Source organism: Lissotriton helveticus, chromosome 1_1 (genome assembly GCF_964261635.1).
Source record: "Lissotriton helveticus chromosome 1_1, aLisHel1.1, whole genome shotgun sequence".
NCBI classification, from domain to species: domain Eukaryota; kingdom Metazoa; phylum Chordata; class Amphibia; order Caudata; family Salamandridae; genus Lissotriton; species Lissotriton helveticus.
The window spans coordinates 665,509,996-665,523,418 of NC_136057.1; the positions used below are offsets into that span (position 1 = coordinate 665,509,996).

Below are 13,423 nucleotides of genomic sequence, written 5' to 3' on the forward strand. Positions count from 1 at the left end.
TGCACATTTTCTCTTGAATGGAGTTCTTGATGATGTGCACATTCCTCCCCCGTTATGCTGCTTGCTGATGGGCCCAGTTCTTCCTCAGTATAAATGTCTACACGGGTGAATACTTCCCCCGGATTGGAAACAGGGCTGGGCAGGAGTAATACAATATTCAGAAGCTCTGTCATTTTCCACTTTTCTTGCTGCGGGGAGAGTGGCGCTTCCTCCCTTCCCAATCCCAAGCCCTCCGTCCTCATTCAAGCGAAACTATTTTTTAAAGGTTATGTCCATTTTTTGAAACAGTTTGAATACATTCCCAATGACAAAAACGCAAACACCCCTATACTAACATTGTGGATCTTGGTTACCAACTTTTCTATGAATTTTTATTTTGTAAAATTATGGGTAACAAAAGAGTCAACGGCCACTCGTCCATTAAAGAGGCAAATTAGGTGGTTTGGGAAACGAGTTGCAACAACACCCTCCTCCTAACAAGTTTCACGATAAGTTGCAAGTTGTGTGAAGAATTCACATTCTTATGTGAAAGACTAGATGCCGTTCCAAAGCGGTACAAAAAACAGTCCATACTGCAGTTTCTGTTAAAATCCTTGAGTATTTCCTTCGAATGTCAAACATAATGGCAAAGCACGGAATCATATCAAACTCCATACTACTGTAAGAGCTGCCGCGATGCCATTGAGAAGTGCCATGCTATAGCCCATGTGAAAAGAATGTCCTGTCATTTGCCTGAACCTTGCCGGCGACAGAGGTGTTGGTGGAAACATTCCGGGCTCAAAGGTCCCAGAGAAGCTGCAACACGAGTCAGGCTGTCAGCACCAGCAAACTCTAGAAGCCCAACAAATGAGTTTCCATTCTATCTTCATTCTTTATCTTCTCGGACAGCAGCTCTTTCAGGAAAACAAAGAAAACGCCAGAATGAAGGCCAGACCAGCCACAAGTACAACATGTTGTAATTGATGTCATTTATAAGCTTGGTTGCAGAAGGCTTGCCATCACAGTGTCATCCTAACTCCTATCCCTTACGTCTTATGGAATGTTCACACACTATTTAGTGCACGTCACATGACGCTCATGTCATTTTGTCAGTTGTTCATCCTCTTTATACCCTTTCCCTCCCGCTGCTGACAGGCTTTATTAATTCAATAAATACTTACTTCAAACTATCGACATTGGTGTTATTTGTATTAACACTGACAGTAGTCTCGCTGGCCACCTCTTTCCACGGGCGGGTGCGGCGACGGGTTGGGGGAACTCATTGGTGGCTAATAGGTCGTCTCTAAAGGGCGTAGTAGTGGCAAGAGCCACATCGTCATCCGAGCTTCGGCGCACCTGTTGCCACATAGAGCCTCCTCCGCTCTCCTCTTCAAGCACCATGCCAGATATCAGGATACATTGGTTACCCCCTCGTCTTGTGCTCCTAGTGAGGGCCATGTCTTCCTCAGGCAGGTTGCAAGATCAAACAACTACAAAACACAGATGTCAAGTTCGAGGCTCTCGCCACAATTTGCCGATAGGGGCACACTGCGCATCACGATAATCACTTTATTTCTATTTACATGTACATTGCCCAGGCCGTTGGTCCGAGAATATGTCACCTGGTCCCTGGAAGCAAATGATGCGTTTCTATGCTTGCTGTATTTCTTCCCTTAAAAGAGCTGGGCTGCGGGGTTATTGTGCGCCTTTGTTAATGTTTTCATGTTAATGGCAGCGCCCTTCATGAGCTGCAATTAACATGAAAACCTTTTTAAAAAGGCACACAATAACCCCGCAGGCCAACTCTATTAAGAGAAGAAATGCAGTAAGTCTACAAACACAGCGTGTGCTTTTAGGTGATTCTAAAAGCACACGCTGTGTTTGTTGCTGCATTTCTTTTGTTTTCTAGAGTGTGGCTGCAGGGCCAATTGTGTGCTTTTCTTTTTTTAAAGCATTCATGTTAATCGCAGCTCCTTATGGGCTCTGCAATGGACACAAATACTCAAACAAAAGCACGCAATGAGCCACACTCTAGAAAACAGAAGTAATTTAGCAAGTGCTCCCTCCCCGGAGCACTTGCTATAAGTGCCTCTTCCTACGCGAGATCGAAATGACCGTTTTTCACGATGCAGGGTGGCGCGAATGCTCTCAGGGATGTGTGTGCGCACCACACACACCGCAGTGCGTGCTCGGTGCACTGACGTGCACGCCCGCACAGGCACACACGTTCGAGGGAACACTGCTCACCACTCGCTATGGCTAGTCAGATTTTATTATATCAAGCTATTTTTAGCACATACTCGTCCGTTCCGGCGAGTGAACTTGAGCTGGATGGAACAGGCGATATGTTCATTCAGAAAGCGAACGAGCACTAAGACGCCCTTAAATCTTGACACATTTGCTGTCTGTACAAGGTCAGAGGTTAAATGTCAGTTTGTCTTTTTACTGATTGTTTCTGATCGTATTCTGGAAAATTGTGTTTACTTTTCTTTCTCTTATTACAGTTAAAGTTTTTTGTGAAGTGAGCTGTGACAATCACTGTGAAGTAAAAGGTTGTAAGAAGTCCAAAAATATATCAGGAATTAGGAAAGACCTTTTTTTGTAATTGAGAAGTGTGATGCAAAGATTTAAATAGGAGCAAAACAAATCAGGACACAACTTTGTGATATACAAGTGACATATTTGCAGAAACTCTATTTCCAAGCATTATACACAATATAGTTTTATTAGTAAAACCACATCAGTGGGAAATGTTATGGCCATGTCAATGGAAAATCTGCTGATTGCAAATAAGAGTGCTACAACTTTATCCTTCAGTGTGTTTAAAAGGGATATTTTTTTAAACATATGAGAAACATTCCTGCTCCGATGACAAAGTGGTTAATAAACTAAGAGGCAAGTCAGCTGTTGTGTATCCTTTATGTGATTAGAGTTGTATTATATATGGAGCAAACGTTTAGTCTAATAAAAATCAAACATGAGTTTGCTTTGTTTTTTGACAGCAGACACGCTGCACTTGCGTATTTGAAGAAGCTCTCATATTTGATATAGAGAAAAAGGTGGCTCAGTAAATTAAAAAATATTTGCCAAGGATCTCATCATTTGAAACTAGTTTATGGGTCAAGAGCATTATAGTTAGGTAGAGTAGATTATTTAAGTCACTCAATGGTAAATTGAGGATACACGCTGTTAATTGCAACAATTAGTTATTGCCTACTACATCTTCCCAAACACGCATGGTGTACATCTTAAAAAAAAGAAAGAGAGAAAGAGAGAGAGAGAGAGAGAGATAGAGAGAGAGAGAGAGAGAGAGAGAGAGAGAGAGAGAGACGTGCTTACAGTTTGGATGATTTAGCTTCTCGTAAAGTAAGTACTTTTCACATACTTTTGTTGCACTTCCAGTTGTTGCACTTCTGTTGTGGTAACATGATGGGTTTATGTCTTTTTGGGGTCATGTCAGAACAGTGGCTTTCTTAAAGATACATGAAAAAAATACTGGCATTCTGATCATTGTGCCTCTGTCTGTTCTCAACGCCCTCTAATTTCCATTGGATATCTGAGATTTGGTAGACTTGAGCTTCTGCTTGACCTTACAGCTCCCCAAGGTCTGTCTCTAGCGTTACAGTCCTACTTTCAACAGCCGTGATACTCTCTCCAATAACAGTACAGGCTTTCAAAACACTCCTTATCGCACCTTGCATTTTTTAGTAGCCAGTCTGGCCCTCAATCCATCCCTACTGGTTTCTTCTTGATAGATTACCTTTAGTGTAGTAGAGCCACTGACTGCAGTGCGGTCTGTTGCTGATAGGCTGCGGGCAGATTGAGTGCTTTTGTTAAAGTATCCATGTTAATCGCAGCACCTTCACGAGCTGCGATTAACATGGATATCTAAATAAAAGAAAACAATCTGCCCGCAGCCTCGCTTTACTTCCAAAATAATGCGGCAAGTCTGCAAACCGGGCAGATTTCCCTAAAAAGCCCACAAGCGGTGTTTTTAAACTTACTGCATTGTTTTGTAAGTAAAGCGAGGCTGCGGGCATCTTGAGTGCTTTTGTTAAAGTATCCATGTTAATCGCAGCTCGTGAAGGGGCTGCGATTAACATGGATACTTTAACAAAAGCACTCAATCTGCCCGCAGCCACGCTTTACAAATAAAATAATATAAAACCAACAGTGCGTGAACTACAGGGCGGTAAAACAAAAGTGAACCCAGCAAAAACAAAAGGCCAGCAAGTGGCCACATTAGAACACTTACCTCCGCTCCCGAGTATTCAGTCACTCCAAAGTGGTCACTTCCGCCGCCATCCTCCACAATCAGGAAATGCCCGTTTTTTCACGGCGCGCGCCTTTTAAAAGCGGCGGTGGCGCGAATACTCCCCCGGGATGTGCCCTCTGTGCGCTCTCCACACATGGGACTGCGTGCTCGGGGGTAGGGAAGTGTGCGCGCGCGGCCGTGCGCGTTCCTGGGATCAGTGGTGAGGAGTTGTGGTTAAAAGATGACTAACCACTAAGAGAGGTACTTATAGTTGCTAAGCAGGTGGAACACATGATGCAATGTGTAAGTGAAATAAAACAAGATAGTGAAAGCAAAGCCAGTGAGGGCAAGGTTAAGGTGAGTGAAGTGGTGGCAGAAAGTGACAGTGTGTTGGAAGTCAAAGAACAGAAGGTGGGGCACAAAGAGCAGAAGGAGAGCAAAGCAGGATGGTCTTTCAAAGGCAATTGCTATAGGTGTGGGAAGCAAGGGCACATGGCGAATGATAAGGATTGCCCTGCGCTCAAGTACACATGTAGCAAGTGTGGTAGGAAGGGTAATTTTAGACAGTACTGCAGGAGTGGTCAAGGCTATAAGAAGCAAACTAGGGACAACGCAACCAGAGTGTGTGATGAAATCGTCCTGCAGGTTCAGAGTGATCAAGTCAGCAATCCCAAAGACACCATAAAAATTGAGGAGACTGGTATAGAAGCTATGTTTGACTTGTGCTCTAAACTTATGATCATCAATGCCAAAGAATTTGAAAGGGTGGCCAAAGGTAAAATCAGGTTGAGCAAAATGGATGTTAGGCCGGGGGGCTATGGTGGACAACCCATTAGCATGAAGGGCTATTTCTGGGGCACGGTAGAATATAAAGATAGACTGACTGTGTCTAAGGTGTATGTGTCCTCCTCGGGAGACAACATTCTGGGATGGCAAGCCCAAAAGGAATTAGGTATATACCTTAACCCAAACAAAACCCCACAAATGTTGGTACAGGAGGTGGAGGGAACTTGGGACAGCATAGAGACAGAATTCAAAGAGGTGTTCAGTGGCGAATTGGGGTGCCTGAAGAATTACTCCCACAGGATAAAACTGAAAGAGCACGCAGTACCAGTTGTAGCCAAAGTTAGAAACCTTCCTATAGCAATACAGGCAGTCAGAGCCGAACTAGAAAAGTTATGCAACCTTGGGGTCGTAGAACCAGTGGAAGCAACAGAATGGCTGACGCCGATCGTCGCAGCAAGAAAGAAAGATGGATCAGTTTGCCTATGCATCGAGCTCAGGGCACTTAACAAGGAGGTCGACAAATACCCGCTGCCAAACATCACACAAATGATGAGCATGTTGGAAGGAGCAAACGTGTTCTCAACACATGATCTGACATCGGCCTACTTCCAAATCAAACTCCACGAAGACTCGCAGGAACTTACAGCATTCGTGACGCCAATGGGAGCGTTCAAGTTCAAGAGGATATCCCTTCGTGTTAGTCTCGGCTGAAGCCATATTCCAAAGGATCATGGGCAGCATACTGATAGATTCCCGGCGTCTTGTGCTACCAAGACGATGTATTAGGGTTTGGCACAGACAACGAACAACACAACGCAAGGTCGAGACAAGTGTTAGCGAGATTTAGAACACAAGGGCTCACTGTGAAGAGAGAAAAGTGTAAGATCGGTTGCAAAGAACTAGACTTTTTGGGACACAAGGTGACACCAGCAGTGATCTGTCCAAAAGCTGAACTCCAAAACACCATAACCAACCTAATGCCACCGAAGAACAAAGACGAAATAAAAGCGTTTATGGGAATGCTGGAATTCTACAGCATATTTGTACGGAACTTCGCGGGCAGGACATATGCCATACGCCGGTTGCTGAAGAAGGATGTAGAGTTCGTCTGGGATGAGGAGTGCCAGAAAGAATTTGAGGATGTGAAGACAGCACTTGCATTTGCACCTAGCCTCAAAGCATTCATACCCAGAAGAAAGACAGTAGTAACGACCGACGCGAGCTCGAAAGGGCTTGGAGCAGTACTGACACAAGTTGGGACACATAGGGAGGAGACAATAGCCTTCGCATCGAGATCCCTGCGGAAGTCCGAGATAAACTACTCCGTAATAGAGAAGGCGGCCTTGGCGGTACACTGGGCCATGAATAAACTCAGGGATTTCATCTGGGGAACAAAGTTCATTTTGCGAACAGATCACAAGCCGTTGCTCGAAATATTCAACAAAAAGGGACTCAACACGATCTCGAGCAGAATCAGGCGTTGGGTCATAAACCTCCAAGAATATACATTTTGCGTGGAATATGTGCCCGGGACAAGGAACCTAGCAGCAAACTGCCTCTCACAACTAGTGGAAGGAAAAGAAGAGGATGAGTCCAGCGACAATAATGGTGAAGACAGGGAGGATTTCCAGACAGAGAAAGTCTGTGTGATTACTCAAGGGGCCATTGGAGAAGAATGTTGGAAAGAAGCCCTTAAGGAAGACGTCCTACTCAGGGGAGTGTGCGAGACAGTTAAAGGAAAGTGGAGACACAAAGATAAACAGGACGAAGCCCTACACTCATTCTGGATGGTCAGGGACGAACTGTCCGTTATTGACGAATGTCTATTCCGCGGAACAAGGCTTATTCCACCCAAAACTGTGCGAGAACATCTGGTGGACTTGGCCCATGATAGACACCTGGGCATCACCAAGACCAAGCAGAGGATGCGGGAGGACTACTGGTGACCGTGTATGGACCATATAATTGAAAGGAAAGTAAGAGACTGTATTCCGTGTACTGTTAGCGACAAAGTCTTGAAACAGCATACCCCTCCCATGCTGTGCAGACCGCTCCCTACAGGGCCGTGGGATGAAGTGGCATTGGACATATTAGGCCCACTGACAGGAGCGATACGCGCGCCGTATATCCTGGTGCTTATGGATCTATACTCGAGATGGCCAGAAGTAAAAGTGGTACCAGGGATCACCACGAAAGCAGTCATCGAGTTCCTACGGAAAATATTCTCCAGGGAAGGATTACCTAGCAGTCTGTTGACGGACAACGGTGTGCAATTGTGCTAAAAGGAAATGAGAGACTTCCTAGAGAAATGCGGGATTGAACACAAACGTTGCACGCTCTACCACCCAGAGACCAATGGGATGGTCGAGCGATTCAACAAGACACTCAAGGAAAGCATCCAGTTAGCGAAAACCAATGGACTGAACTGGAGGGAAGAAATTGCGAAGCGTCTGGAAGCTTACCGTTTGACTCCACACCAGACGACGGGGGCCACCCCGTTTGAACTGCTCCGGGCAAGAAGACCCAATACTAAACTTTCACCGGGGTGGATGGGTTGGCACAAAGGATGGACAGATCACTCTAGGGAATCCAAAATGCTAGAAAGGCAGAACAAGGCCATGTTAGAGAGGAAAGAAAGGTTTGATAAATTGCACTCCATGCAAGAAGCAAGGTTCAAGGTAGGAGATTATATCAAAATCAAGGCGCCCACAGGCAGAGCGAGTTGGTCTGAGTTCATCGAACCCACTAAGATCACCAAAATATTTAGAAATGCAGTGAAAACTCAGGAGGGGAAGATTTGGAATCTGGGAAGAGTAGTCAGGTACCACCCTCCTAACGACGACACAAACCTTGAGGAGAGGGGGGTAGTCAAACCCCAGGTGAGAGGAGAAATGCCAGCCAGGGAGAGTTGTAGGACGCCCCACTCTGCCATCAGAACTAGCCAGAGAGTGGTTAGACGTCCCAGACACCTAGAGCAGTATGTAACGAAATAATGCGACCTTTGTACTGTTACTGTTTCAATGTTGCTTATTCTCTGTTTTGTGTAGGGAAGGGGGATGTGTGGTATCGTCCACTTGCTGTTGTTATGGTACTTCCCACCACCCTCCGGTTCCACTGTACGCATTGGAATACTCCGTGGTGACATCACTTCTAATGTCACCACTGCGAGCATTCCAAGGCGAGCACCGGAGCTTTGACACGGGGAGTTGAGATGCCTGGTCAGCTGTGGTTGAGGTCATCGTGTTCTCTACGTAAAGAACTCCACCAATAAAGACCTTTGCTAGTAATTACTTTGTCTCTCTCTTCTATGAGGCACTGCTACACGTTCATTTCTGATTCCATCTAAATCAACAAAGGCACCAGAAAAAAGGTGTCTTCTGTCTTCACTGCTCCTCATACTAACCAGTGGCAATTGCAATTTGAAAATCAACCACTATTTAAGGGGTACATACACCAGGATGATAATTTAAATTAATGCTCTATGCGGCCCACTCAATACATCCATACTGGCCCTAAATGAGGTCATTACTGACTAGTCTGGTTTATCAGAACACAAAAATAACTGGGACCAGGAGTGAGAATATGCCAATGACATCAAGCACTACTGAGCAAGCACTGGCTGCCCACCTTTTAAATAGATACTATGCAAACTAAAGTTTCCGTTAGTTGAGACTTCAGCGTCATGGTAACTGATAATATGCAGAGCATCGTAGATCAGATTACTATCAACTTCAGAAAAAAAGGAAACGTTACAACTATCAATGTAGGGCAGAGTTCAAACAGTGAAGATGGTCATGGCACCTCAACTGAATTATGTTTTGAGCTGATATCTAGACTACAAGACACTGCTTTGAAATGTATAGATATCTTAATTAGGGATATACATTTGGAGCACAACAACACCTAGACTTTCAATAACAAAACTTTATATATCTACTACATCAAGATCGTTGAGGCTGCCTCTTATGAGAACATACTATGGAACCTGTCATCTCTCCCAGCTGACATACTACCTACATCCTAATCTCGAAAGCCTGGAATGGGTTCTGATTGAATACGAATGTTGCCGCGTAAAAGCTGATCATTATTTACCAACACAAAAACAGATTATGACAACACAATGCTAATGTGTGCACTTTGTACATGTTTGGAAAAACAGCACTGGCACTAAGAAAAGTTGAAGTACCAGCACCATATATGTGTGCTTGGATATGTAGAAATAGCAGGATTGACAAATTATTGAATTTAACACATTTATTAACTGATTATCTACTATTTTGACAAAGTCGTTGAAAAATGCATGATTTATTGCCCTTTTTGAAATTCACCATAATAAAATAAATAGTGGTGCAAAAGATTTATGCAATGTGGTATATGACTGAAACTTTCTCTATAAGTGCTTGACATTATTAGGATCTTACATACCGAAAACATTTTTATTTTAATGATTTTAGGAATAGTTTGCACATAGGCACTTTAAAACTTTTTGGGAGTAGGCAATAATTAGAGTTGAACATTTTGTGCAACAATCACTGACAATGTTACAAATATGTTCATATATGAAATACTTGATTTATTTTGTTATGCTTGAACTTAATTGTGAGTCTATTTTACTTAACTAAGAAATGCTAATGTATTTAATTGTCTCTTTGCTTAGGCTGCAATATTCCATAGCCTGGTTTGATGGACTTTTGCTAAGTTTCCTCAAATGTTGCTTTATCTGTTCTGTTTAGACAGTATTTCATTCTGTGTGAATTGGCGGGAACGTAATCTCTTGACTTAATCCATGAAGAGAACAAAAGTAAATAAGCTCTTTGTCAACTAAACTGTGAGGGGGGAATGGACAGTCGTTTCTCATGAGCCACATGGGAAAATATGTTTGAGTATAAATCTTGTATCTGGTGAACGAAAGCATGGTCACATGACGGTCAGACCATCGTATGGTTACAACTGATGTCACAAATGGATGACTTGGAATATAAAAGTTGACCACCCAAGGAGAAGGGCGATTCAGCTGACCTGTCTTAGTCCTCTGGCACCTTCATTTCACTTTCCTCCATTGGCGACTGCATAGAAGACTATCTTTACATGCCCCCTTTTTTTTTCCTTTGCTGATGAACTTGCCTGCAGGACGATTTGGAGCTGTCTGATGAGAGACCAGACTTGAACTTTCCTGATTATTGCTTCATTCCCCTTGACCATGTCCACCGACTTTTCTTTAGTGGACTCTAACTTGATCCCTTTGACCATGCTAAGAAAACTCTTCAGAACTATCCTCATGCTTTTGTTGGTGGAACAAATTCTAACCTTAATAATCTTCTTTATGGATTAATTTATTTAGAAATAGATATACTTTGACTAAATGTGTGGTTTTATATTACAAGCGGAAAGACTCATGACATAGCTACTTAAATTTTTACTTATATGCATTGAATTTGTATCTTTAATACAATAACCAAATTATCTAAACTTATCAGAGTCTTTTATTGTGTCTTAAAGTTCTTTCTGCTTACAACTATCTGATGTCTAATGCATGGTAGAGAATGTTATATTCTGAGAATAGTGTACTTAAACCTGATCTCTAATTTGTGAGTTGGCTGCTAATTAAGGGAACTCATTGGGTGGCCAACAATTCGATACCCTGATTCCTCAGCCCTCACTATGAAGAAGAAAGGTCCATGAGTGGACCAATGCCTCTGTGGGTGAAGTATAGAATCTGACTTAAGTGACTGAGGGGCATATTATTAAGGACGGTGTTAAAATTATCGCAGCTTTAGCGGCAGAAAACTCTAGCTAAAACGGTGATAATGGGCTTGATAATATTCCGTAGAGAATTCCAATAGAAGCCCATGTTAACACCAGAAGATGGGCTTCTATTGGAATTCTCAAGGGCATATTATCAAGCCCATTATTGGCGCTTTAGCTGCAGTTTCCTGCCGCTAAAGCAGCGATAATTTTGACACCGTTCCTTGATAATATGCCCCCAAGTTACTATAACAACTGTATAGACCCAGTGCTAGAACACCAAAAAGAGTTTAGGCTTCAACACTACCAACAATAAGGCGTGACTGGCTGTCAGACCCTTTATAATGAGTTGGAGATCCGGTTCTGAGATCATGGCAGTTTAATCTAGACATCTGATTTCCTTAGGTTGTTCAAGTCGCTTAGTAGGTTTTATTTAGTAAAGTGCTTGATTTGTTGGAGCAAATAAAAATCCTCTATCCTCTGTTTGCATTAGTTCTTTGAGTTTGTGATATACTAGAATTTATGATTAGTGCCAATCAGAAGTGTCATGACCTATCTCCTATTCGCTTATTTCTCAGGTACACCATTTTGGACTGGATTATGCATTAGGGAACAGGAAAAGTAAAGGTAAGTATACTACTGTCCAAAAATATTATAATACTATAACCTCTTTAATGTATTGCTTTTTTCTCGAACCTTTGTAGATTTAGGTCTTTTCCTTCTGTTTTCCTTTCTTTCTTTCTTTTAAATGCCAACTTGTGGCTTTGCCAGGAATGTAGCCTTTTAAATTTAAAGGAAAACAAACAATGGCCTGTCTTTGTAAATCCACAGTTTGTTTCAAGTAGAATAAGGTAAAAGGAAAAACAAACTGACACCAAAAATGTTTTTTTTTCTCTTAGCTATTTATTAATGTGCTTAGAAATTTGGTTTATCCGCACTTACCCTGTGTTTCCATTCTTTTATCTGAGCACCCACCTGAGTCAGCCACCCAGCTCCTGTGAAGTGGTGGGAGCCGGTCATGTCTGCCTTCCATTGGGGTCCGGGAGGCGCTGTGAGCATTTGTGGAGCCACCCATTGACTTTGGTTCTCTTTCTCCAGTCAGGAGTTTTTCCACTGATGACTCTTCCCCTCATTGGAACACGATCAACTGCCTGATCAGGGTCTGTGGTGGTAAGACTCCTTTCACTGGAGCATCCTTCTTTCTTGTATCCCTCGTCATCACTTCATTGTCCTTCCGCTCCCTCTGTTTCTTTCCTTCTGTTTCTTCCACTTTCTATCTGAATTATCTGTTGTTTGATTCTTGTTCCTCTTTGTTTCTTTGTCCTTCTTCTCTATTAACTGTGTCTTTTCTTTCCCCAGAGCATTGGATGTTGTCTCATGGATCAGGGTAGCAAAAACCTATGGGTAGGTCCTCTTCTGTGTGAAATAAAGGCATTCATTTTCTGAGCCACCCAGATTATCCTATAATGAAGGAAATATTCCTGGTATTGTCTGCAGCCCACAGAAGCTTAGGTGTGAGAGAATTCCACCATTCTGAAGCCCTTATCTTAAACAAAATGTCTATCACAATAGATGGCAGACCATTTTTGTACAAAAGCTGGCTTGATACATGAATCTACAATATTTCCCAAGTATACTCTCAACGGACATTTAAATCCTTTCTGGAACTCATAGCAGAGTACCAAATCTAGTGGGCAGAGGTTTGCACCCTACCAAGTAGGGACCCTCACTCTAGTCCATGTAAGGGAGTCACACCGCTAAGATAACACTTGCCCACCCCCCTTGGTAGCTTGACATGAACAGTCACACTTATCTCAGAGGAAATATGTAAAGTATTTGAACATTCACATACAGCAGCACAGTGCAATCACTACAAAGGGAGTTCACACCAGTGTAGACAAATAGCCAATATTCATCTGAATAAAACCAGACAAAAATGACAAAAATCCAACATATTCAAGTCAAGATACCACTTTTCAAAGGTTAAATAAGTTCAGCCTATAGAAAGCTATGGATATGTTTCTTTTAGCACAAAGTACCTTGGATGCATCAAAATTCAAAGACGAAACAGGCGCAGGAGAGCTGAGGTGCCAGAAAAGCAAAATGATGCGTCGGTTCCTTACTCCCAGGGGAGGTGATGTGTGAGTTCCTTACTGCCAGGGGAGGTGATGTGTCGGTTCCTTACTGGCAGGAGAGATGATGCATTGATTCCTTTCTGGCAGGTGGAGTTGGTGAGTCGCTCTCTAGACACTCAGCCTCAGTTCCTTACTGCAAGCGGACTTAGATGAAGAGACAATGTAGATGGACAATGTGTCAAAAATCCAGACGCAATACTTCGATGTGACTGCAGCAATACATATGCTGTATCAAATTCACAGCCACAAAGCAGGCAATGCAGCTATTCTTCCGCTCCCTTTGTGGGGCTGCCTAGAGTGAATGCACAAGAACCCAACTATCAGCCAGCCCAGAAATGGATTCTACAGACAGACAGAGCCACAGAATGGTTAAGCAAGAAAATGCCCACAATTTAAAACTGGTGTTTTCAAACACACAATTTAAAATCCAACTTCTCCAAAAGATGTATTTTTAAACTGTGAATTCAAAGACCCCAAACTATAAAATCTCTATCTGCTCCAATGGGAAATTATAGTTGAAAGA

At 42.8% G+C, this 13,423-nt stretch overlaps 1 pseudogene; it reads right to left on the reverse strand.

The window, feature by feature from the left end:
- Positions 1–638: 638 nt before the first annotated feature.
- LOC144770467 (ADP-ribosylation factor-like protein 6-interacting protein 6) lies at positions 639–1,437 on the reverse strand (annotated as a pseudogene).
- Between the last annotated feature and the right edge of the window lie 11,986 nt (positions 1,438–13,423).